A 27838-nucleotide genomic window follows, 5' to 3' on the forward strand; every position below is an offset into this window, starting at 1 on the left:
ATGTTTATGGATTACATGAGCCGTCTTATACGGGCATGGTTCATGGTGCCCCCAAACAATTACAAAGGTAACGTTAAAAATCACTGATCACAGATCATCATAGCAAACTTAGTAATAACGAAAAAGTTTGAAATATTGTGAAAATCACCAAAATGTGACAGAGACACAAAATGAGCAAACGCTGTTCGAAAAATGGCCCCGACAGACTTGATGTACGTGGGGTCGTCACAAACTTTCAATTTATAAGAAACACAGTATCTGTGAAGTGCAATAAAGTGAAACACAAGAAAACAAGGTATGTCTGGATAGTATGGTTTAAGCAATTTTTGTTGTCTGTCATGGAATGATGATGATAGATTTTACTTAATTGTTGAAAATCTCGTGTTAAATAATTGGCTTGGTTAGGACTGTGGACAGTGGCTGGGAGAGTTTTCCTCTGCTTGAAATTAACTTATTTTTATTGAATCTGTGACCTTGGCTGTGTTAGTTGAATACCCCATGAGAAAGTACTTTGATTAGACAGGCAAGTTCAGGGAAAAGTGACTCTAAAGGCCCAACAGTATTAATGTTGGCTCTCCCTCACAGGCAGTATAACTCTTAACAAGTCAATTGCTTTACAGCAACCGGAGTGTGAGATCATTCATAAATTATACAAATTCTCACAGGGGCAAAGTGAAATTTACCTGTAGGGAAAAACACAAATGTAAAAACGTTTCCTGTAGTCTAATTCTGTTTGTAGCAAGATAGAATGATTGACCTCATCTTCTACCACTATTATACAACCCCACACCAACACACACACACACACACACACACACACACATGCAACACTTTGACTAAATACCCAAAGTGATTTCAAGCAACTCACAGAGTATAGACTCAGTAAGCAGTAATTAAGAGCAATGAATTTATTTCCTTTATTTCTTCCTTTTAGTACATTCTAGACTCTGTTTTTAACCTTTCAATATCACTCACTTAATTAAGAAAAACGACCCCACATTTCTTTTACGTAATACACCACTCCTTAGCAAATATAAGGGGATCTTGGCATACAAGGCTATTGTTTTCCTTTTCACTGATCTTCCTCTCTAGAACCAAGGAACATGAATCGCAATTACTTTATCCACTGAGAAAGGAAAGTTTAAATCAGTGCCTTTATGTATAGGGCTACATGAGGCTTTTAGATCACTAGATGAAACTAAATGCCTGACTTAAAAAATAACTGAGTTTACAGATACTACCAGAATTTTACTAGCGTTTCTGTTTATCTGTGGTTTAAAAAAAAAAATAATGCCAGGGCTTCTGGTGAAATATAGATGACCCTTCGTAGACCTGAGTCAATGTCAAATATCTTATTTTCTCTGGAGCTTCTTGTGTGGTCAACTGTAATTGCTATTCATAGACCCACAGGGCAGGCTTCCAGGTCCAAAATGTACACATTCTACAGTTTGACCCTTCAAGGTGCTGTAAAAACATAAAATACATTTCTTTGGAGAAAACTCTCTGCTACAGCATGGTCCCTTGAACTGTCCAATTTGATCTGTGATTCCTGCTGAGATATGCATTACATCATGGTCTATTTTCAGCTTGTTACATTAATCAAAACCTATGCCATTTATTAAACAGCTTCCTGCAGCTCAGGCATTTGAAATGCAGAGTGCCAGCACGCTGCTGCCAAGCACCGTGAAGGAAAGAGGTGGGCTGGATTTAAGTAATGTACAAATTGAATTTCAAGTGACTGAGCAGCCTCTTTATCTCTTGGTGACACAACCAGGGACTGTAGCAGCGTTCTTAAGGAAATGAAACCCAGAGCCATGGTTCAATCATGGGGTGGTTACCAAGCCTCTGCCCAGCAGTCTTTCCGGAACTGCTGATGAATGTGACCTTTGCAAAAATGCACAAAGCCTTGATTTCTGCACGGTTAACCTTTACAAGCTGGAACCCCTCTGTGAAACCTACCCACAGCAAAGGGAAGCTTCAGAATCAAAACAGACACATACACATTTCATGAAAGAGCGACTACAGACACGCACATGCTCATGCGTATTCTCAGAGGATGAAGACATTGAACCATTTTCAATGATTCTCTCAACTGTGTGTTTCCAAGCATTTACATTCCTCTTCCTTATGAGCAGGAAAGTACCAGAACTCGATGCAGTGTCAACTCTGTACTTAAATGCATTCGCTCCATTTCAGAACTGCCTTGACCGGAATTGGTGGTGGGAATGGAAATTATATGTGTTCAGGTTTGAGAAGAGTCGCTGAGACCCTTTGTTCACCATTAAATAATGATCGTGTGCACATGTTGAGGAGAAGGGGGTGGGTATTAAATGGACAGCCTCGATTTCCACTGTTGGTCTACCTAGGAAAACCATTGTGCTGTGATAGCACCTCACCACGTTGTTTTTTCCAAACGTATTGGATATTCACTGTGAGGAGCAGGTAGGATGAGCATTATGAGAGTGACTATGTCAATATTCTTAACCGGTTACAGTAGTGAATCAAACTTCCTTTCTATGGCTTCTCCCTGATTTTAATAGAATTTTGTTTTTAAACAAATCTAATTTTTCTCATTATTAATAAGTTGATTCAGATGACATTAATCATTAAGGAAAAGTAAGTTACACTAACTTATCTAATCCTTTTGTAATGTCTAGTTCTAGTGGTAATTTTTTTTTTTTTTTTTTTTTGCGGTATGCGGGCCTCTCACTGTTGTGGCCTCTCCCGTTGAGGGGCATAGGCTCCGGACGCGCAGGCTCAGCGGCCATGGCTCACGGGCCCAGCCGCTCCGCGGCATGTGGGATCTTCCCGGACCGGGGCACGAACCCGTGTCCCCTGCGTCGGCAGGCGGACTCAACCACTGCGCCACCAGGGAAGCCTGGTAATATTTTTTATATCATACTTTTCTCTCAACTAAGTTCTTTACTACCTGATCATGTGATTTGCCTAGCAAGCCTATGAAGTAATTAGAATAGGGTAAGCTATTATCATTGATGAGAAAACTAAAGTCCAAAGAGGATAAAGAGCATGCCAAAGGTCAGCATGGCAAATCACTAGTAATCCTGGAACGTTAACCTCTCTTTCCTGTGATTTCTATGAACCATGAGGGCTATGGCAATAAGGATATGGGGAAACCAGTGACTTCAAAAGACACCTTGATTCATCTTTATAGGGTCTCGATCTGCAGCTTCCTGTCCACTGTATTCACTTCAGAATCCTTGTCAAAGTGCAGGAAACCCCTGATCCTCAAACACCAGCTTAGAAATGACCCAGCCATGCAAACACCCGCTTTCTGGCTGTGTTTTTACTGTCAACTGATCAACCGTGGGGAAACAGTGGGGAGGGTGTAGGGCAAACTTCTAGAGACATCAAATGAAAAAAAAAAAAAAAAGTGGGAGGGAGGATACACTGTAAAAGAATAAAGAAAGAGCAGGTGATCTCCAAAGTCATTCATTCATTCACTCACCCACCATGGGTTAGGCAGGAAAAATGCAAGTTAGCGAAATTCATGAACCCTTTTTAGTCCTTGTGCATTGCACTAAGTATTGAGAACATAGACCCAAGATGTGTCTACAAGTAACTCTAAGCAAAGAATGAGTGAGAAGAATGGTATTTGAAAAGTACAAAGCAAATTAGAACACAGAAGTTGGGAGGTTTATTTCTGTCTGAGGTAACCAGGGAAGGCTTTGTGTCCAATGATGGGGCTGTGACGGATGAGCTGGACTCAGTAAAATCCCAGTTCTCAGAAGTCACGCTAACGTGTTATTACTCCCTTGAGTCCAATTTTCAGCCCAAAAGGTTTTGTGGGGATTCTAGTTACTTTCATACAATGTAAAATACATAAAGCAATGGACATTGTATAAGGCAAAGTCATACCAATATGTTAGGACCCTCTGTATACCAGGTGTATATTATCACTCATCTTTACAACTGTTTCCCAAGGTAGATATTCTAACATCATTTTACAGATGGAGAAACTGAGGCTCAGAAAGGCTAAGTCTCTTGCCATCACCAGTAAGTGGGAAATGAATGCAGTTATTTTCGAGCAAAGTGTCAAACACACAAATGGTCTTATAGTCCTAACGTGTGCAGATAACCTAGCCCTACTGGTTACTTGGCTGGCTACAGTGTGCTGAATCTTCCACAAAAATATTTTGAGATGGTGAGCTACCGTCAGTGTACTTGACCCCTTTAAAGCTTTCATGTATAACGCAAACTTTTCCAAAATACGTGTTCTTTTCTGTAAGACAATGTCCCTTTGATTTTGGCTAAGTATGGTTTCCCTCCTTCCCTGTTCAATACGGGGGCAACTGCCTCAAAGACATGATTTAGCTGAAGTTAAAAATAAGGGGGGAAAGGGTATAAGTAAATGTGAAGGCTGATCCTACTTGAACGAGAGGTGATTGTCCCAGGGAAAAGTAGGCGATTCTTTTTTTATTTTATGCTGTCAACTCTGGCCTATGTCTTTAGAGGCACCTAAGGCCTTAGTGTATTAACTGTTCAGACTTTTGATTCCAAAAGATTACTTCTTCCTAAAGGCTGACCCAGGGCTTGGCTGTGCTGCTTTAAATTCGGGTCTCTAAGAACTGAGCAACTTTCTTTGAGCCTTCAAAGTAAGGCCAAATGCTCCATCCTCAGCGGGAAAGTGACTTTAATTAATTCTGGACGACCTTTAGGTTGAAAAGCAAAACACTGCCCCGAGGCTTTTTAGAAAGGTTAGGTTGTACCTTTTCCCTCTTACTGTGATGAGTTTTGAGAAACACATGTGTGTTTCTCACACAAGTCTCTGCTTCCTGCATTCTTGTAGATGAGCATGTTCTTTAATAAGGGAAAAACAAAATAAAACAAACAAGCCAAAAAGCCCTGTTTGTAGCCAATTAACTTCTCAATTCTAGCTAGAACTAAACCACAGTATAAAATCTTCCGTAACAATAAAATATGACTAAAGACCTCATCAATTCTCATTTAGCAAATGCTTCGTACTGGACCATCTTTTTCTAATACTTAGGAATTCCATTATTTCTTATTTCAGTGAACATGTTAGGAAAAAAAATTAAGTGAAATGGGATTAGGTTTGCCATTTGTCATTTACTCGGAGCAGAATTCTGGTCTGACATGTGGGCAACTCATACCCAGAGCTTAATGCTTTTAGTAATTATAAGGATCACGTAGAGTATGTTGATTGGTGGGGGGAAAAATTCTTTATTAACTGCTCAGAAATAGTTAATTCTTCATTAGTCAGAGCACTGCACTAGAGGCTGCAGCCTGTGAACCATGGATTAGAGTTTATGATAGTAATAACCTCCCTGAAAAAACATTTGTTACTATACTTAATGACCAGATTTTAGTGCATTAACCTTCCTTGGGAGGTCAACTAACAAAATGGATGTTAACTGCTGGTAACAACCAATTCCTCTGAAATTAATATTTAGATGCCTTTGGTGTCAAAAAACCTTCCTTCCATATCAGGGCATTAAAAACACTTCTAAATTATTAATAGCAGGCAGGATTCAATGCCTCAAAGATTTCCATGCCAATGCTCTTTATCCTCGGCCTCTTCCTATTTTCTCAGACAGTTCTCTTCTGCAGGAACAAGGAAGGCATTCAGGGAAATTAGGTCTCAGAAATGCATGTGGGTCAACAATGCACTGCAGTTTGGAAAAGGTCACTCTTTAAGTTCAACAGAAATAAACATAACAGGAGTGTGAAAGGCGATGCTGAGAGCACTGGGAACCCGACGGGGACAAACTCCCCACCAGGCCTGGGCTCCGGAGCCACGGCCCTCTCACCACCTGTCAGGAACTCCCTGCCGACACATTTTTGCATCCCTTCTGTGACTGACCTCCTGGCTCATCTCTTCAGCCCCTCCCCCTGCCCTCAAATTGGAAACAAACCACACTTATGTCAAAACAACTCCTGAACTATTTCCTTCCCAAGCAACCCCAGAATATAAAACATGTTCTGAAAAGCTGCACCATTCCCTGGAGAAATTTTATGATTTGGTTATTGCAGCGTGTGCTGCTCCTTGGCCGGGGTAGCCTTGAGTCCTTGCCAAACAATGAAGCATTGCTATTATTAGCCTTCCTATTCAATGGCCACAAAACAGTCCCTGTTGCTATTTTCAGACTGTGTTCTTCTGGTGCAATAGGGCCGACGTTGCACCAGGAGGGCAGAGTAGCTGTCTATTGCCAAAACCTGCACAGTGGTATGAATGTGAAAATGTTTTCATGGGGGTATTTTTAGGCAGAGGTGAAATACAGATAGAGAGCCAAAGCCCAGCCTGCTGAAAGCTCTGCTAGTTTCAACAGAGACATACCTACTAGCATTGGGAGAGCGCCCCTGGGACCTCAGTGATGAAGCTGCTGTGTTTAATAATTTCCTCAAATCCCATGAAGGCAGTGACAGTCCTGACTCAGTCATTTACATCAGCCCAGGTACAGGCACAAAGTGATAAACCAATATCATACAGAGCTGCGACGGGGATGATAAGGGTGACCATGCAAAATGCATGTACATTATAAAAGGGCCTTTCCCTCATGGCCTGGTCAGTTACAAACCCAGCAGCAGTGTTTCCAGAGCTGTAATTGATATAACATTGTATCAGTGTCAGGTGTACAACTTAATCATTCAATATATATTTGTGAAATGATTACCACAGTAAGTCTAGTTAACATCCATCCCCGAACAGGGTTACAATTTGTTTTCCCTTGTGATGAGAACTTTTAAGATTTATTCTCTTAGCATCCCACTTCACCCATTTTACTCACCCCCAACCCTGCCTCTGACAACCACTAATCTGTTCTCTGTATCTATGAGTTTTTTTTTTTTTAAAGATGCCACATATAAGTGTGATCATACAGTATTTGTCTTTCTCCGCCTGATTTATTTCACTTAGCATAATTCTCTCAAGGTCCATCCATGTTTTCACAAATGGCACTATTTTATTCTTTTTTATGGCTGAATTACATATATATATATATCTCCATATATATATACACACACACATACATATGTCTGTCTGTCTGTCTATCATCTGTCTCACATTTCCTTTATCCATTCACCCATCAGTGGATACTTAGGCTGTTTTCCATGTCTTGCCTATTGTAAATAATGCTGTAGTTAACATGGGGATGCATATATCTTTCCAAGTTAGTGTTTTCATTTATCTTTGGCTAAATACCCAGAAGTGGAATTGCTGGATCATATGGTAGTTTTATTTTTAGTTTTTTGAGGCACCTCCATACTGTTTTCCAGAGTGTTTGAAACAATTTTCACTCCCAGTAACAGTGTACGAGGGTTCCCTTTCCTCCACATACTTGCCAACATTCGTTATTTCTTGTCTTTTTGATAATAGCCATTCAAACAGGTATAAGGGGATATCTCATTGTGGTTTTGATTTGCATTTCCTTGATGATTAGGGAAGCTGAGCATCTTTTCATGTACCTGTTGGCCATCTGTGTATTTTCTTTGGAAAAACATCTCTTCAGATCCTCTGCCTACATTTTAATTGGGTTAGGTTTGTTCTTGTTGTTGTTGAGTTGTGTGAGTTCTTTATATAATTTGGATATTAGCCTCTTATTCAATATGATTTGCAAATGTTTTCTCCCATTCCATAGGTTGAGTTTTCATTTTGTTGATGGCTTCCTGGACTGTACAGAAGCTTTTCAGTTTTGATGTCTTCCCACTTGTTTGTTTTTGCTTTTGTTGACTTTGCTTTTGGAGTCAGATCCAAAAAATCATCCCCAAGACTGATGTCAAGGAGCTTACCACCCATGTTTTCTTCTAGGAGTTTATGGTTTCAGGTCTTATGTTCAAGTGTTAAATGCATTTTGAGTTAGTTATTGTGCATGGTATAAAATAGTGGTCCAGTTTCATGCTTTTGTATGTGGCTGTCCAGTTTTCCCAACACAATTTATTGAAGAGACTGTCCTTTCCTCATTGTATATTCTTGGCTCTTTTGTTATAGATTAATTGACTGTATAAACATAGGTTTATTTCTGGGTTCTCTGTTCTGTTCCATTGATCGAGGTATCTGTTTTTGTGCCAAAACAATACTGTTTTGATTACTATAGCTTTGTAATATAACTCGAAATCAGTGAATGTGATGCTTCCAGTCATCTTTCTTTTTGTTTGCTTATTTGTTTGTTTTTTTATACTGCAGGTTCTTATTAGTCATCAATTTTATACACATCAGTGTATACATGTCAATCCCAATCGCCCAATTCAGCACACCACCATCCCCAACCCACCGCGGTTTTCCCCCCTTGGTGTCCATACATTTGTTCTCTACATCTGTGTCTCAACTTCTGCCCTGAAAACTGGTTCATCTGTACCATTTTTCTAGGTTCCACATACATGTGTTAGTATATTTGTTTTTCTCTTTCTGACTTACTTCACTCTGTATGACAGTCTCTAGATCCATCCACGTCTCAATGAATGACTCAATTTCATTCCTTTTTATGGCTGAGTAATATTCCATTGTATATATGTACCACAACTTCTTTATCCATTTGTCTGTTGATGGGCATTTAGGTTGCTTCCATGACCTGGCTATTGTAAATAGTCCAGCAATCTTTCTTAAGATTGCTTTGGCTATATGGGGTTATTTGTGGTTCCATACACACTTTAGGTTTGTTTGTTCTATTTCTGTGAAGAATGCCATTGAAATTTTGATAGGGATGGCACTGAATCTGTGGATTGCTTTGCATAGCATGGATAGGTCATTCTTGTTTCTTTCTGATGGATACTTTTGTACTATTGGAAATTTAGTACAGACAGGGGTCCATTAAAATTTTGGGCCTGTTTTCATTTGAAAACACGATTTGCTATCTGACCACTCAGCTAGGACAAGTAAATCAAGCAATTTAAATTTAATAGCTAGATTCTTCATTACTTTGGGAATAATTTCTAATCGAAAGGCTGCAATGCCATTGCATATATATTATTCCTCCTTTCAATTGTTGCTGCTTTTCACTTTTTTTATATTGTCTTAGGAAAGAAGTATTTGCAAACAGTAAATAAGCAATTCTTTCTTTTAAACCATGACAGATTTTGCAGATTCAGTTGCTAAAATTTCAGATGATGGTATCTCTCTCTTAAGGTTTGGTGTTTTACTTTTTCATTTAAAAATACAAATTAAACAATTAAACTTTTTATAAATTCAGTGAAAAAGACAGGATGTTATCTTGGTTTTTAAAATACTTTTTTGCTAGACGTTTTTTCTTAACAGAGGCATTTAGAAAAAGATCTCTTTCCAAATATAAAACTGAAATATGAACTGTTGACATTCTCCCCTGCCACCCTTTTTCCCACGGAAATATCAGTTATATTCTGCTGGTAGCCAGCTTTCAGACATAGTGTTCTGAACTGGTAGGAATGATCAAAATACAGTTATTGTCTTGCTCTGCTTTATCTCTAAACTGATAAGGTTTCTGAAAGCTATTTAATTGTCCTGTGGATCATTAACTTCATTACGTTTACAGAGAATATGTTATCTCCCCTGATTCTGGGGAACTGTGGATCCTTCATCAGTGACCTGGAATGGTTGCTATGTGCAATGCAGCTAATGTACCTGTGCAATTTATTAGTGCCAGGTAGAGTTTTAAATCAGCATGTTGATTGTGGTGGTGTTCACTTAATGAACTTCCATGCACTGCTTCCTGAAAACCCTTTTATGGTTTCTGTTGGCTCCATATGGCATTCTGATGAGCTTACACTTCTCCTTAAGTGCTTCTATATCAGAAAACAAGAGCAAAGCTAAAACAAAGTGAGTCATCTGGTTTTGTCTTTGCTTTCACTGCAAGAGATAATGTGGAGGTGTTAATTACAAGACTTCACTGAGTCTTGACTAATAACAGTGTGCAAACAAATGCATGTCAGGCTCAGCCACAGAAATGCTTCTACTAATAAGGTAAAACTAGCAATTAGAGCTGACAATGAAGTAATACTTTCCGCTGAATATTCATTAATGAAGTTCTTGTTTGGGAGAAGGGAGGCTTCTGATTGTCCAGATGGATACCTAGAATAGGAACCCTGGTCATTCCTTTTAAATGAATTAACCACCATTTGGTGAGCCAGCACACTGGATTAATTCCCTTTTGTACTAACGCACTGACCCTTTGCTTCAAAGGCAGAGCCCTGATGACCACTGAGATCCCTCAATCCGTGACCTTGGCATAATAGGGACAAATTGAATTCCCAGAAGGAGAAAAATGATAGTGACCACAGAACATCACAAACAGCGGGCTGGAGACACAGCATGTTTTATTTAAATTCTTCGCTACAGCTCCTAGGGTTTCAGGGAGAAAAAGTGTGATTAGCTTACCTAACCCAGTCATGTCACTTCATCTGATGTTTTCCTTTTTTTCCCTTTTCCCTTTCCCTTTCCTTCCCTCCTCTTGTCTCTCTCATTTAGAGAGCAGTTCTGACATACTTCTTTAAGCACACAAGGTCCACTGTTTTCATGTCAAAAAAGACACCTCCCAGGAAAGAGAGCTTTGGGCACTGACTGCTCTTTCATACTCTGCACCGTTATTTCTTTTTCATTTTTTAGTTACTTTTTATCAGAGTACAGTTGATTTACAATGTTGTGTTAGTTTCAGGTATACAGCAAAGTGAATCAGTTACACATATACCTTTTTTTTTTTTTTAGATTCTTTTCCCATATAGGCCATTACAGAGTACTGAGTAGAGTTCCCTGTGCTATACAATAGGTCCTTATTAGTTATCAGTTTTATATATAGTAGTGTGTATATGTCAATCCCAATCTTCCAATTGATTCCTCCCCCCTGCACCGTTATTTCTGATGCCAGATCACGAGCTATACTACCCAAGTGATATATGCCTTTTTGGCATTTCTTAGTAAAGATGCCCAAATGAGAGACTCTACTGATGAAAGCATTTCCTTTAGGGGACCCTTTAAAAGCTCTCTATATATTTACAGAAATACAAAGGGGGATGTATATTTTTTGGATTGGGAGAATACAAAATCTTCCATTGCAATAAACCGTCAACGTATCAAATTTTTAGAATGGATCATGACCTGGGTAAAATAAAACAACCTTCTGTTTTGACTTTCTTGACAGCCCAAATCCTAATTTGGTGGAAGTGACTCTGCCCTGATTTAGAAAGCCACAGTCCCAGCCTTCTTTGCAGTTAGAGGTGGTCACATAACATACATCTGGCCAATGGTATATAAGAGGAAGTTACTCAAAGCTACTTAAAATAGGACAGTAGCTGCTGAGAGGCACAGATTTTGTTCTGTGTGTTCTCCTGTAGTAGCCGGAACCAACTAGCCAGTCTGCACTAGACCATGAGAAAAAAGTGAAGAGAATCATATATTCAGAGCAATAACAGTGCTCTGTACTTCTCCTGATGTAAGGCATTCCTCCTTCCTCCTCCACATTATGCTAGTAATTTTCAGTTCTCTGATTTGCACAGCCAAATGTAACTCCTAATTGAAATAGACTATGGTATCAGAACCATTGGGGGGTGTGGGCAGGAAAGGATGCTTCAAGTAATAGAATCTAAAATGTTTAATTTGCTTAATGGAAGAGGTGGGATAATGAGGGCACTATTGCAGGGGGTAAAGCTGGATGACCCATATTAAACAGGGCAAAACATTTTTTCAGACTCTAGGAACGCTGTCTACTGACTCCTAAGTAATACAGAACGTTGGCGTGCGTTGGACCCTTCTTGCTGCTTTTAGCAAAGCCCTAAGGGACTGATGAACTAATTCAGTACACACACAGTCTACAAACAGATGCGGAAGCAAAGACAGCGCTGCTAAGAGAAGTGCTTTTCTCAAGACTTACAATCTAAGTTGTTTGAGAATCTCAAAAGCTGGAGCCTTTTGATAGCTAGGATCAATGTTTGACGGCTGGAAATGAAACTCAAAATATAATGGAAAAGAAAAACAGAAGCTTAGTTCTCTCTCCTGTAATAGTCTGAGCGTAAGCCAGAAAGCCGTGAAGTGCATCACTCCAAGGTGCATTTCTACCTTGCTGCTTCTGCATCTCTTTGTCACAGAGATCCAACATGACTCGCAACCACTTGGGCATTTCAGCAGGCAGGAGGGGAAAGAGGGAAAGAGAGGGTACCCTCTTCCCTTTAAAGGCATACTCTGGAAGTTGCACACATTATTTCTGCACATAACTTATTTGACAGAATTTAGTTATATGTCCACTCCCAAGCACGAGGTCTTTAATCTGGGCCACATGTGCTCAGCTAAAAGCCATGGGTTCCATGACTATGGAACTGGGGGAAGAACTGACACTGCCTCCCTTGTAGAGTTGAATATCCAGCTTCTCCTCTACCTCAAGTGGAAACCATTCTAAGCTGAAGACCCTACTCTGTTTTCCTCCTTTGATCTCCTTCTGAAAATCCAGCTTTGAAAAGCCGCCTACACCAATCTTAAATTTTTCATGCTCCACGTTAAAAAAAAAAAAAAGCAATGTAGGGTTTCCCTGGTGGTGCAGTGGTTGAGAGTCCGCCTGCCGATGCAGGGGACACGGGTTCATGCCCCAGTCCGGGAAGATCCCACATGCCGCGGAGTGGCTGGGCCCGTGAGCCACGGCCGCTGAGTCTGCGCGTCCGGAGCCTGTGCTCCGCAACGGGAGAGGCCACAACAGGGAGAGGCCCGCGTACCGCAAAAAAAAAAAAAAAAAAAAAAGCAATGTAGCTTTAATAAGATAGCAATACTTTGTATTTATATTTCACTCTTCCATTGGGCCAAAGGGTTATAGTGTTGGAATGCTCTTTGGCAATTCCAATCAGGAAAAACAAAATCTAAAAAATCTTTTGAAGATATCTAGGATAGTGGTAACGTCTCAAGATTTAGTTCTAATTGGCCTCTGAAATAATGTTCCTGGCAACTCTATTGCATTATCTGAGTTCAGATCAGGCATGCTGGGACATTTTCTTCTGTTTTGAATGAGGTCCATTGCTAATTCTCTAATCAATGAATGAACACTCCATTTGTCAAACGGCATAATTGCCATTCAATGAATATAATTCATAGCTAATTGTTAAATAGGAATAATTTGCTGGGACTTGACTAGGTTGTATTCCTTGACTTATGGGACCATCTAATTAAATAGTGGAAAAATCTTTTTTAAACCTATATTTTGGAGAAAAACTTGGCAATATGTTTTTGAAATCACACATGGGATGGATTAATTGATTCAAACATTATGTGAACAAGTATGCTGCTACAAGGATGTTCATTGAAGCATTATCTACAATACCAAAAATTTTCAAGCAACTTACCTATCCCTCTACAGGGGATTAGTTAAATAAAATATAGTATATCTATGCTAAAAAACAAAAAAGTTATGCAACCCTTAAGATGAGATAGGTCCATGGGGAAAGATATTCAAGATACAATATTAAGATTTAAAAAATTATAAAACAATATGTATAGTTCAAGTTCATTTGTGTAATACAGAACAAATCAGGAAACATACACATATAATTGTATATGCATGGAGGTTTCTGGAAGCATATACAAGCAGCAATTAATAATGTTTACAACTAAATAGTGGACTGGTTGTCCTGGTATGAGGAATGAAAGACTCTTACCTTTTACATTATAAATCTTCTGTATTTGCTGAAATTTTTACCTTAAATGTGCATTCGTTTTAAATTTTAAACAATTATTAAAACCTCTAAAAATAATTTTGTTCCAATGTATATTGTCTTTAAACATTTCATAGAGTATACTGCATAAGGAATTATTGAACGAGTGTCTAAATTGAATTCTGCTTCCCTTTGTTTTATATTGATTAAGAGCCTGCTTCCAGACAATTTACTGTATTTGTTTAGATAACATAAAATCTGATACTGATTTGTTTCATTTGTACTCTTGCCCCAGAAGCAAAGCCACTGTAAAGGCACACCATAAGATCTTTCAGTAATGTATTTTAAAAAAAATTTTTAATTTAATTTAATTTTACTTTTTTTGCGGTACGCGGGCCTCTCACTGTTGTGGCCTCTCCCGTTGCGGAGCACAGGCTCCGGACGCGCAGGCTCAGCGGCCATGGCTCGTGGGCCCAGCCACTCCGCGGCATGTGGGATCTTCCCGGACTGGGGCACGAACCCGTGTCCCCTGCATCGGCAGGCGGACTCTCAACCACTGCGCCACCAGGGAAACCCTCAGTAATGTATTTAATACGTTGCAAATTATTTTTTTTCTAAATTTTACTTTCACAAAGGGTTTCAAAATTAGTGAAGTTTGTCTTATTTAGCAGTTTTGGAATTCACCGGAGAAAAATGAGAAATGTTCTTCGTCTCAAACTAAGCTTAATCCCTTTCCTTATAACTACGAAGCCCTGGCCAGAACCTGTCAAGGAAGAAATCGTCAGTAATTTCCTACCTTATCTGCAAGGTGAAAAACAGATGAAAGGAGCTGATGCTCACTTTGACAGCTCACAAATTTATTTAAAAAATTTCCCCATTTATCAAAATGAAAAGTGCTCAATCAACTGGACCTCAAATCTCAAACAAGTATGTGGTAAGTACAATTTCTGCTCATTTTAAGAAAGAATACATTCCTCTTAAGGGGAACACAAGGCTGAAGTCTGCAGGAGCATGAATTTGAATTTGATTGCTGTATGAAATTGTATGACATCAATAAGAAGGCCCGACTTCTCTAGCCTCAGGGGGTCATAGGTCAGAGCAGAGAAATGTTTAATTCGTAGGAGCTCACGTAACAACCACACTTATCATTATGGTAAAAAAAAAAACAATGATTGAGGCTATGTCCTATAAGCTACTGTGTCCTAGGCCCTCTGCCTGCAAAGGGAGAAGACAAACTGTCATCTGAGACTTTATCACCTAGTTGGAGGAGACCAGATTTTGCTATGGAAATTCTTCATAACGAAAAAGTTTTATGTTGCTATACCACAGTATTCATTTCTGAACTTCAGAAATTGAGAGCTTAGCTATGTTATAGAAAGACTCCTCCACATGAATGTGATAAATGCTTTTTTAAATCTAATTTGCAAACAGAGAAGAGTAAGAATGGCTGAACAATAACAGAACTTATCACGATAGGCATCTACTCTGAGTTCCACCCTTCACAGACATTCTCTCTAAACTTCACATGGATCCTGCAAAAATGGATACTATTAGTTTCATTTTGCAGAGGAAGAAACTGAGGTTATGCACCAGTTAGCGACTGAGTCAGGAATCAAACCCCAAGCACAGGTTCTTTGAACCTCTGAGCTCTAATGCTTTGTACTCCTAATGAAGGGAAGTGGAGATGGGGAGGGGGTAGGGAAAACCTTTACATTCTTTTTTTCCTCCTGAAACCCTTTAAAAAGACAGACAGGACAAAAGAAGAATGCGTGTTCTATATGCACGATTCTTCGCCGCCCTCTGACGAAGTACCTCAAAAGCTAAGCTTCTATCAATCCTGGAGAGATAGGATCGGTGGAGCATTAGTGATGGAATGAATGGTTGAAAAGAACGGCGGTGACCAAAGAAGTTTTTATGCAGAGAAAATCCCAAATCTGGAGCAAAGCCCTCCTGTTCATTTTATCTCACAAAAGGCAGGTAGCGCTGCCTGTTAAGGTAATGCATTACTACACTGTTTGGAAAAACTACAGTTCTAATTAGACGAGCAAATAAATGTTCATTTCAATTTATTAATATAGCTGTAGGCCTTGTTACACTTTATCTCTCGGTTCTGAGACCAATCCATCTCGAGCTGGGAATCATTGTGGGGAAGTAACGGGTTTTAATAATGGATACAGGCAGTGAATTATTCAGGCAGATGGGAGCAAGCCTTGATGCCTTCACTCACTTCTTTAATTAACTGTGAGATGCTGACGAGTCTGGGCTGTCTGGAGGCTTTCTAAGTTCATCTCCATCAGAACTGTGAATTTTTCTTGAGCCATGGATATGTTGTGTTCTGGCTCATCCATATCTGAGAAAAAGGAACGCCCGTTCTCCTGTCACCATTTTGTCTTATGGTCTGAATTTCTTTGTCTGCTTCAATATTATTTTCACGCAACTTTTTAGCAATGAACATTTTTCTTGATAAAACCCACACCTTCGTTTGACTGCACCTCTGGATACGACTTTAGCTAAAGAAAATCCAAAATATTTCAATCCTGATTGAAGTCTGGGAACTAACCCATAAACAAAACAAAATCCGGTTCTGGTCACTGAAGCCCATTTGCTTGGCTTAAAGCCACTTGTTTTAATGGCTCAGAAAGAAAAGAACTGCTAGAAAAGAATTTTTACAGTCTTCATTTGACAGAGCATCAAACAAACAAAGCTAAAACTCTTATGAGATGCAGATTGCATAATTTGCATGGAACAGGGTATATTAGTTATGGAGCTTTGCAATGTGCCCTAGTGGTTCCTGTAAATAAAAGTTCTAAATGATGGAACATGGCCTTGTCCAGTGAATTTTCTCCTTTGCTTAACACAGATTTTCTGAGTGGGAAATATAGCTTATAAACTTTGCCCCAGTGTAAATCAATGGATTTGCTCTGAACATGTTAATAACATGTTAGATAACCGATTGCCCTTATTTGGGCAATCTACTTTGCCATTACCTATTACTATGAAAATTTTGTTTCAAAAGTGCACATAAGCTGCTATACAACCATTTACTAATGCTGTGACAAGAGAGTTCCTCTTTCAGTTTTGCCACAGCAGAGAGAAAGTAAGGATCTGGGGGAGGTCTGAGCTCACCACTTCTTGGTAGAAATTGAATCACGATTTCTATAAATCAAAAGTCATGTTAAAAGCGCTGTGAAGTAAACAATGATGTATACGAATTAGCAGCATGACTGTAGTCAATACAAATCAAAGTGGCTTTATGAACATATTGATGTTTTCGGCTCTTCTAAGGTTGAATACATTTAAGTGTTTATCCCCCAGGGCATTGTTGGTTTAAATGAATCTATTTACTCTGAGACCAGACCACAGTTGCAGCTGGAGACACAAACTATCCACACTGACCCAAAGGTGGTTCTGACCCAAACCCAGTGACCCCATCTGTGTCCAGATGCTCATGGTAAACTGAAATTAAATGAACGACACTCAGGACAAAGACACTGTATAAAACAGTGGCTACGTTTGTGTTCGGTCTCCTTATATATTGATTTCAGTTTGGAGTCTCTTGGAATGCAACACAAAATTTTCTTCTAAGGATTTGGCCCAATAGCACGCGTCTGGATGTGAATCCTGTATCAGGATTTAACTTAAACTATGCTCTTAAGAGACTGATTCTGTATCTTCAAGTTGCATCAATACATCCTGTTACGGGATATTGACTAACTCAGTAGGTACCATAGACATATCTTGCTTGTCTGAAAGGAAAGTTTATTTTTATATCCAAATGCCATGTTTTAAAAATCAGATAATGCAGGCATCCTGTTAGGATTTACTAGATTCGCTGAAGAACACAAAACATCAGATTGTAATTAGATGACTACAGAGAAAAAACATAGGATGCATATTTCCACAAAATATCTGGCATCCTTCAGCATATTCAAAGTAAAGATAAGTCATCTATTTTGGCCTCTCTGTGGTTTAGAAAAGGATTCTTTGCACAATGGCTACACATTGGAATTCATCTCGCTTTTCTGAGAATATTACAGCATCTCACTATGCCTCCAAAAGGACCAGCCTCAAAATTATCAAGGGCACTTACATAGAGACCAGCAGTTAGAAAGAACACAGAAATGAAACATAGACTGATAAGTGGGTGGAAGTCATTCATCTTTTAAAGCCCATTAAAAAAAAGAGAATTTTAAATTAAAATGTCTACAATAGGTTCAACACCTCTCTCTCAGCCCCTCCCCTCCCTTTGTCACGGAACAGCATTCAAGTGTGGGAATGTTTCTCTTAAACATGTGTAAATCACACATTTAGTCATGCTCCAGGCAGGAGCCCCTACCAAGGGGTCCAAGGGGAGGGAGGCAAAGGATATTAAATACTAGTCCAGCAGTGTGTTAATGAAACATTTACACAAGCATTTTGTGCGGTTATAATAAAAAGGGGGACCTCTTTCATGGCACCCTTTCATTACTTAGCACAATCTTTAAGAGGATTAATGTTGGGGGAGGTAGGGGTAAGAATGTGCTTATCAGTTGAGTCTCAGGATCAGTAATGCCGAGTTCTTAATAGATTGCCTCTGGATTTGGGATTACTGCCGTGCAAATTCTTCCAGGCTTTCAATAGAATAGAGAGCAGTTTGTTTTCTCCCCTCCGATGCGGAGAGCTATTGACTTCGTGATGAAATGACCTGGTTTATTTATTTATTTATTTACCTCAGTTTATTCATATTCCTCCTTCCTCTCCTCTGTCACTTCAAACAGACAGACTTATTTATTTATTTAGGCTCCTGGTGGCCGATGCATCAATATACGCATTCATGCCACTGTTACTCTGATTAAGAAGCAGCTAAGGAAGCAAGTTTAATAGCAACCAACTGACGTTTATGACGTTCATATCAAGAAAAGGAAGTTACTGAGAAGGCAGATCTACATTTTAGAAGTTGTTTGTTCTCTGCATCTCATTTTCTGAAAGGTTTCCAAACAGCTCAGTTAAACTACATATTTTGGAGGACACTGAAGCTTGTAAGTGGCCCTTTTATTTTTCTGGGGAGTTAGAGGCAGCTTTTGTTGGCAGTCTCCTGAAAGAGTACAGCACTGATGGATCATGCTGCCTGAGGTCCCGTGGCTTCTCACTATTTTTAGCACAAGAAAGATGTTAGTTGAAACAGTGTACAATGGACTAATCAGCCATAATAGAACTCACACTGTTTTTTACTTCACATTGCACTTATTATGTGCCTTGAATGTAAACAGCTCTTTGCTCTGACAAAGATGGCAGCTTGCCATGGTGGGATTCAGTCTTCTCTAAAGCTCAGTAAACATTGAATAGAAACAAGCCTGAGGACTCTGAAAAAGCAATTGTTTGAATGTATGTCACTTGCAGCCTTAGACAAAATTATTTTTGTTCCTTCCATCCTTTACTCTCCACCTCCTTCCTCAAATTAGCAAGCATTCACATACACCAGTTATCTGTGTATGAAAAATTATTTCGATCATTTCTCCACCCACATTTAAAGAATCAGAAAATCACATTTTACATAAAAGGCTTGAATGATGACACCCAGTACAATTTACACTCATTGTGAAACATGTGCAACTTAATGTAATAATATAAAGCTTGATCACGTAAGTAAATTGAAGTCTCTTTAAAGTATGATAAGAGAGATTCCGATTCTATTTAAAATTATACCCAACACCAAAAGGAAGGTTATTTTTTTGTACCATCTGTATCTGCCATTAGCAGATTCAATAGTTTGCTCTCAAAACAGATTTAGAGCAATTTACTATAAAGTAAATTGTTGTTGGCCAGCCTTCCTACATTGTTATCATCCCATGATTTTCCAGCCATGTTGGCTTATTTAAAAGTATTTTGAATTATGATCACAGTAATACATGCCTATGACATAAACAATCAAACAGCAGAAGAGGGTTTATAAAGAAAACTATCCCTTTCCCACACAGCCCTTTTCATGCTCAGGCCCATTTCCAGCAACAATTTTTAACCTTTTTGGTTTTTTAGCTCTTCTGGGAATTACCTTCTAAACTCTAAATAAATAATAGGCTTATAATGGTTATTCTTGACTCATTCAACGAATGAGTCAACAAATACTCATTGTGTGGTAGGAATGTAAATTGGTGCAGCCACTGTGGTAAACAGTATGGAGATTTCTCAAAAAACTGAAACTAGAACCATCATATGACCCAGCAATTCCACTCCTGGGTATATGTCCGAAAAAAACAAAAACACTCATTTGAAGAGATATTTGCACCCCATGTTAGTAGCTGCATTAGTTACAATTGCCAAGATATGGAAGCAGCCTAAGTGTCCATGAATAAATGAATGGATAAAGAAGATGTAGTACATATATACAATGGAATGCTACTCAGTCATAGAAACGAATGAAATTTTGCCATTTGCAGAAACATGGATGGACCTGGAGAGCATCAATCTAAGTGAAATAAGTCAGATAGAGAAAGACGAATACTGTATGATATCACTTATATGTGGAATCTAAAAAATAAAACAAACTAGTGAATATAACAAAAAAGAAGCAGACTCACAGATATAGAGAACAAACTGGTGGTGACCAGTGGGGAGAAGGAAAGGGGAAGGGGCAATATATGAGTAGGGGATTAAGAGGTACAAATTACTATGTATAAAATAAGTCAAATACAAGGATATATTGTACAACATGGTGAATATAGCCAATATTTTATAATAACTATAAATGGAGTATAACCTTTAAAAACTGTGAATCACTACCTTGTCCACCTGTAACTTATATAAAATTGTACAGTAACTATAATTAAAAAAACCCAAGTATTCATTGTGTGCCCACTATCTGTCAAGCTCTCTTCTAAGACTGAGATACAAGAGTAAACAAAACAGACAAAAGTTCCTGTTCTCATGGAGCTTATATTCTATTAGGGTGGCGATGAGGAGAGTTAAGTAATAAACAACATCCATGAACAATTTCTATAGTATATTCAAAAGTTAAAACTGCTACTGAATAAAAGAAATGGGAAAGGTAGGCAAAGGGAGCACTGAGGAGGAGAGGTGGTTTGCAGTTTAAAATAAGGTGGTCATTCCATCTAGAGGGGTGGGATAGGGAGGGTGGGAGGGAGGTGCGAGAGGGAGGGGATATATGTATACATATAGCTGATTCACTTTGTAATACCGTGGAAACTAACACAACATTGTAAAGCAATTATACTCCAATAAAGATGTTAAAAAATAAATAAATAAAATAAAATAAGGTGGTCAGTGATGACCTAACTGAGAATGTGATATTTGAGCAAAGACATGATGGAGGCAATTCAGTAATCCACGAGAATATCTCAAAGGAGAGTGAACGGCAAGTGCAAAGGCCCTGAGGCAGGAACATGCCCCCGCAAATGATACAAATTAACTTATTTACAAAACAGAAATAAAGTCACAGATGTAGAAAACAAACTTATGGTTACCAAGGTGGAAAGGGTGGGGGAGAGGGATAAATTAAGAGCTTGAGATTAACACACACATACTGTTATATATAAAATAGATAACCAACAAGGACCTACTTTACAGCACAGAGAACTCTACTCAATACTCTGTAATGACCTACATGGGAAAAGAATCTGAAAAAGAGTGGATATATGTATATGTATAACTGATTCACTTTGCTGTACACCTGAAACTAACACATTATAAATCAACTACAGTAAGTCCCCTACATACGAATGAGTTTCATTCTGAGAGCACGTTTATAAGCCCAGTTCATTCCTAAGTCCAACAAAGTTACCATAGGTACCCAACTAATACAATCGGCTATATATACTGTACTGTAATAGGTTTATAATACTTTTTACACAAATAATACCAAAACAAACACAAAATATAAACAGTTTTAATCTTACAGTACAGTACCTTGAAAAGTACAGTAGTACAGTACAACAGCTGGCATACAGGGGCTGAACAGGCAAGAAGAGTTACTGATGGGATGACGGAGAGAAGGTGGGAGATGGTAGAGCTAAAGGACAGTCAGCAACAGGAGACAGAGGGCAAGCTGCAATTTCACTCACACCTGACGTTGATGGAACTTTGCACGTTCACATCTTTGAAAGTTCGCAACTTGAAGGTTCATATGTAGGGGGCTTACTGTATACGCCAATAAAAATTATTAAAAAAAAAAAAAAGAAAGAAACAGCAAGGAGACCAGCTTGGCTGAAGCGGAGTGAACAAAGAAGACCGTGAGATGGGGCCTGTGAAGGAAAGCGATTGGGAGGTCAATCATGTAAGGACCCCACTGAATTTTACCCAGCAAGAGATGGAAGTTACAGGAAGAATTTGAGTGGAGAATTGATTAAATAGTATCTAAGTTTTTGCTCTATTGAGGAAAGGATGTACGCAGACAAGAATGGAAGCAGGAAATTGTTTTGGAATGTCTATGGTGATCCAAATAAAAAGAGAAAACTCAGAATGGGCTAATGGCAGGGGAAGGGGTAAAGTGGTCAGATTCTGGGTGTACATTGAAGCGTACATGATTTCCTGACAAATTGGATTTTATAGAATGTAAGAGAAAGACTTTGCCTGAGCTACTATAAGGAAGGGGTGGCCCTTAACGGAGATAAGAGAGACTGAGGTAGAGTGGGTTTTGGGAGGAAGATGTGGTTATGGACATGTTCAGTGTGAGATGCCTTTTAGACTTTGAAGTGATGATAACAAACAGACAAGCAGGAATAAGAAGCTGGAGTTCTGGGGTGAGATCTATAGTATACATTTGCATTTTTGGTCACTAGCACATATATAGTATTTAAGGTCATATGACTGGATGAACTCACTAAGGGAATGAGACTAAAAAGCAAAGTCCCAAGACTGAGCCCTGGAACACTCCTGCAATAAAAGGTTAGATAATGAGGAGAAACCTGAAAAGAAAATGGAAAGAAGTGAGGTGGAAAGAAGTGAGGTAGGAAGAAAACCAGGAGAATACTGGAAGAAAGGAAAGTAGAAAAGTAGACTCATAAATACATAACAGGCTCACATGATTCACAGTAATATACCCATGTTAGAGAAAGAATTAAGAAGAGAATGGAGATCTTGCAACCAAATAAAAGGTAGCACTAAAAATATTATATGAATAGTTTTTATTCAATGATAAATAATCATATGAATAATGTTTCATTAAACATTAGAAGCATTCCCTTTAGAGCAGGGTTCCCCAACCCCCAGGCCACAGACCAGTACAGGTCCATGGCCTGTTAGGAACCAGGACACAGCAGGAGATGAGTGGCGGGTGAGCGAGCGAAGCTTCATCTGTATTTACAGCCGCTCCCCATTGTTCGCATTACCGCCTCAGCTCCTCCTCCTGTCAGATCAGCGGCGGCATTAGATTCTCATAGGAGCGCGAACCCTACTGTGAACTGCACACGCAAGGGATCTAGGTTGTGTGCTCCTTAAGAGAATCTAATGCCTGATGATCTGAGATGGAGCTGAGGCAGTGATGCTAGTGCTGGGGAGCGGCTGAAAATACAGATTACCATTAGCAGAGAGGTTTGACTGCACAGAGACCATAATAAATCAATTGCTTGCACACTCATATCAAAACCTTATCAGTGTGTGGCAAGTGAAAACAAGCTCACACTGATTCTGCATTATGGTGAGTTGTATAATTATTTCATTATATATTGCAATGTAATACTAATAAAGTGCACAATAAATGTAATGAGCATGAATCATCCCAAAACCATCCCCTCCCCACCCCGTCCATGGGAAAAATTGTCTTCCACGAAATCAGTCCCTGGTGCCACAAAGGCTGGGGACTGCTGCTTTAGAGTTTAGAATCTAAATGTAGTATTCTAAAACTGTCTGGAATAAAAGAAAATATATGTAAGATAACATTGCTATGTACTAGTAATAATCACTTTTGAGTATTATGAAACTCAACATCAGCAGAGACTATACATACCAAAGAGTAGCTTTAACAAAGAATGTGAAAGATGCGAATGGATAATATCACAATACTGTTTTGAGAGGTATAAAAGTTAAAAAGATTTAATAGAGATACACGTTTATTTGATTATGAACTGTAAGACTGGATATTGGAAAAATGTCGATTTCCCCTAAATGTGTGGGTTTATTATAATTCAAAACAGAATTTTGATGGGCAAATTTGGGGGTACAATAATGATCAAAAGAGCACTATTTGTAATAGCCATCAAACTATAAACAATTCAAATGTCCATAAATAAGTAAACAAACAAATAGTATGTTCATTTAATGGAATAATATATAGCAATGAGAATGAATGAGCTCTAACTATAGACAATGATGGCGATGAATCTCAGTAATATAATACTGAGCAAAATAAGGCAGACACTAAAGGGTATGTACTTTATGATTCCCTTTATATAAAGTTCTGAAACAGATAAAAGTAATGTAAGATTCCCAGAAGTTTTGGAAGGGAATCTTTAGCCCTGTGATGTTTCATTTCTTGATTTTTTGGCTGCTGGTTTACATATTGTGTCCATTTTGTAAAAATTCGTTGAAATTACATTTGTAATTTGTGTACTTTTTATATGAGTATTTGACTTTGATAAAACTTTAAAAATACCAATAGTTTTAAAAAATTGGACATACTGATTTAACCATTTGCTTGTAATTGCAGACAATAAAAAAGTAGCTGGTTCAGAAAGGAAAGTAATAATGAAAAGCTGGATAAAATGTATAAAAAATCAGAAATGAGTGGAATATTCTGGCAACAGCTAAGGATCAATGGACAGAATACAACATTTGGTTGAGAGGAAAAATAGTTCAGTAGGGGAAAGGCATGATCAATAAATGATGTTGCATTTTCAAACCTCCCTATGCAACTGGGTACAACCATGTGATCAGATTTTAGCTAATGGGATATAAGTGAAATTGAAAAATACCACTTCCAAGTCTTGCTGCTCAAAGGATTGGGCTTCTGGTCCTTCTCTCCTGTCCTTCTAATTTAGAGAAGGTCAGATTTAAACAAATGCCTGAGACGCAGCTGTTTAAATGGGAGCCGCTGGTCAAGAATAGCAGAATCACCTTCCTAGGCTTGGCCTGTTAACTGTACAAGAAGTAAACTTCTAGCTTGTTAAGCAAATAAGCAAACAAACAAAAATACAAATAAAGCTGCAAGTGCTAGCTGTTCCTTTAGGAATATATCAGTTACCTATTGCTGCATAACCAATTACACCTAAATGTAAGAGCCGAAATCTACAAACATATATCATAATTTCTTTGAATAAGGAATCTGCGGAGCAACTTAACTGGGTACATTTCACTCAATCAAGATCCCTCATGAGGTTTCAGTTGAGCTGTCAGCTGGAGCTGCAGTTATGATCCAGACTCAGCTGGGCCTGAAGGACCTGCTTCCAAGCTCAGTCACTTGGTGGCTGGCAGGCTTCACCTCGTCACAGGCTGTTGGCTAGACAGTCTGAGCTCCTCTTGTTCTATTGGTTTGAGGGCCTGAGCTCCTCGCCACCTCGCGTGGTTCTCCCATAGGGCTGCTTGCAATAGGCTGCTTCCTCCCCGTCAGTGTAATAAGTGAGCCAAGAGAAAGGGCGAGAGAGAGCTCAAGACAGGACCTGCAGTTATTTATAATCTAATATTGAGCTACTGAGTCCAGCCCACACTCAAGGGGAGGGGATGACACAAAGGCATAAAAGACAAGAGGCAGAGATATTCGGTGCCACCTACCACAGGAAGAAAAATCAGGTTAGATCCTCACTTAACACCACACCAAAATAATTTGCAGATGAATACAAAATTGAAATATAAGAAGTCAAGTCCTTCTTAAAAATAGAACCAAGTCTATGTGAATGTTTCTCTAGTATCAGGATGGGAAGAACAGCTAAGCTTAAAAGCATGGTAGCTCCTGTCACAGGCTGCGTTTTCTAGGAAGCAGACACTGAAATGGGTTAGAAGGTGAAAGCCTTACTGGTAGGCAACAGTGTGAAAGGTAGAGAGGAGGAAGCAGGATCGGGCAGGGAATGTGGATCTGAAAGAAGTCGGTTAGCCCCAAGGGGAGCTCCGGAGCCAAGATTTCCCATCAGATCAGTCCCAGTCTGGGTAGACCAGCTAGGCCCTTGAACAAGTTTCTTGTTCTATATATGGTTAGGGCTGCCTTGAGAACAAGAGCAATCGTGGCATGAAAGCTGAGGAAGATCAAGAAGGAACTTATAGCTGGAGGTGGTCCACCAGCTGTACCATTTAACTGGGCAACAAGTCCATTTTTGAAGATCTGAGCTGAGCGTCTAGGTCTCTGCCACAGTCTACCCCTTGCGGCATTTAGACACAGTGCTTCAAACACTTGTGCAGAGCAGCTCCTTAGGGCTGGAATGGGCTTCTTTTCCTGAGGAGGAACTGCCCTCAGGCTCCTGCTCTAGGCCAGAAATACCCATTAGAGGGATCATGCACTGGGCAGAAATGGCCAAGCTTCAGTGCCTCTTTACTGGCTGAAGATGATCCTGAAAATAGTGGGCCCTCAGCTCAAAAGCGGAGGCAAAACCTAAAAGGCTAAGAGCTAGCGGCTGAAGCGAAGCACACGCCTGGTCACGTGGCAGGGAGTCCTTTCTAGGAGGGCCGTCTGAGCAACACACAGTCACAAAAGAATATACCAAAACAATTTTTTTTTACTTCACAAAAACATAATCCTCAACATGCAAATATATAAAACATAACAGGAAAAAACCCATGACATGTTAATAGCATAATTTCATAAAAGGCTAACGCCCTATCAGAACATCAGTCTTTAGTAGAGTCCATAGCGTATGTACTGTATATGAATTTAACATATTGTTAAACACTTAAGACATAAGTGAATACTTAGAACACAGCTCTCAAACCCAAATAAGTATAATTAACTAATAGATATGAAAAAATATTCAGCTGGCCTCACAAGTAGTCAAATGAATGCAATAAAGTTTTATTAAAGCAATAAAAAAGTTTTGGCAGCCTATCGAATTTCCAATTTTTTTAGTAAATGATTTAGTTTTGGCAAATGAGCTTTAAGTTAGACATTTGCACATGCCTGGCAGGAGTGTCAATTCATATTTCTGTAAATCAATTTGGCATCAGGTTTTAGGAGTTGTAAAAACAAATCCTTTTACTCAGTAATTCTACTTCAAGAGTTTTTCATCTCTGCTGTGTCTCAGAGGCAAGCAACTGCTTCAAGACAAAGCTGAACATCTCTTTCCCAACCACGGGCTGCCAGAAACTCACTGAAGTGGACAACAAAGGCAAACTCTGAGCCTCCTATGAGAAGCGTTTAGCCACAGAAGCTGCTGCAGATGCTCTGGGTGAAGAAGGGAAGGGCTATGTGGCTGGAATCAGTGGTGGGGATGACAAACCAGGTTTCCCCACAAAGCACGGTAGACTAGGAGGACTAGAGAAAGCAAGCACAAATCCGTTCAGGGGATGCACTGTGGATGCCAATCTGAGTGTTCTCAACTCGGTTACTATTTTAACCAATAATAACCATTGGAAAAAGATATTCTTGCACTCACTGATACTACTGTGCATCATCACCTGGGGCCCAAAAGAGCTAGCTGAACCCACAAACTTTCCAATCTCTCTAAAGAAGATGGTGTCTGCCAGTGTGCTGTGCAAAGCTCCTGAACAGAGAAGGTAAGAAACCTCGGTGCCCAAGACGCAGTGTTACGTTATTCCCTGTGTCCTGCAACACCAAAGTCGGCTTGCTGCTCTGAAGAAACAGGGTACTAAGAAAAATTAGGAAGAGGCCACAGAATATGCTAACCATTGGCCCAGAGGATGAAGGATATCAAAGAAAAACTCCAGGAACAGACTGCCAAGAGATGGAGGCTGTCCTGTCCGACAGCTTCTACCTCTAAGTTTAAGTCCAGTCAAAAACAAGGTTTTCTAAGAGTAAGAAATAAATAAAGTCAGACTTAAAAAAAAGAAAAAAGTTTATCTTAAGGAAATAATCAGAAATGTGGACAAAGATTTATACATAAAGATATTCATCTTAGCATTATTTGTTATATCAAAAGCCAGAAGCAACCCAAGGGCTCAAACTTAGGAAAAGTGTTAGATAAACTACATCGTATCTGTAGGATAGTGTGTCATGCAACCATTAAAATGAAAATGGGTGATGAAGCTTTAATGTCAAAAGATAACGCTTATGATGGACGTGTTAAATGAAAATAAAAAGAATTGCATATATAGCATTACCCCAAGTATGTAAAAATCCATAAAAAGATGCGTAGAAGATATGCCAAAACTATAAACATGGATTTGATTA

The 27838-nt window shown here is 39.1% G+C and overlaps 1 pseudogene; it reads left to right on the forward strand.

Moving 5' to 3' along the window:
* On the forward strand, positions 1-27477 carry LOC137220567 (small ribosomal subunit protein eS6-like; annotated as a pseudogene).
* The last annotated feature ends 361 nt before the right edge of the window (positions 27478-27838 follow it).

The sequence above is a fragment of the Pseudorca crassidens genome, chromosome 3 (genome assembly GCF_039906515.1).
Source record: "Pseudorca crassidens isolate mPseCra1 chromosome 3, mPseCra1.hap1, whole genome shotgun sequence".
Lineage (NCBI taxonomy): Eukaryota > Metazoa > Chordata > Mammalia > Artiodactyla > Delphinidae > Pseudorca > Pseudorca crassidens.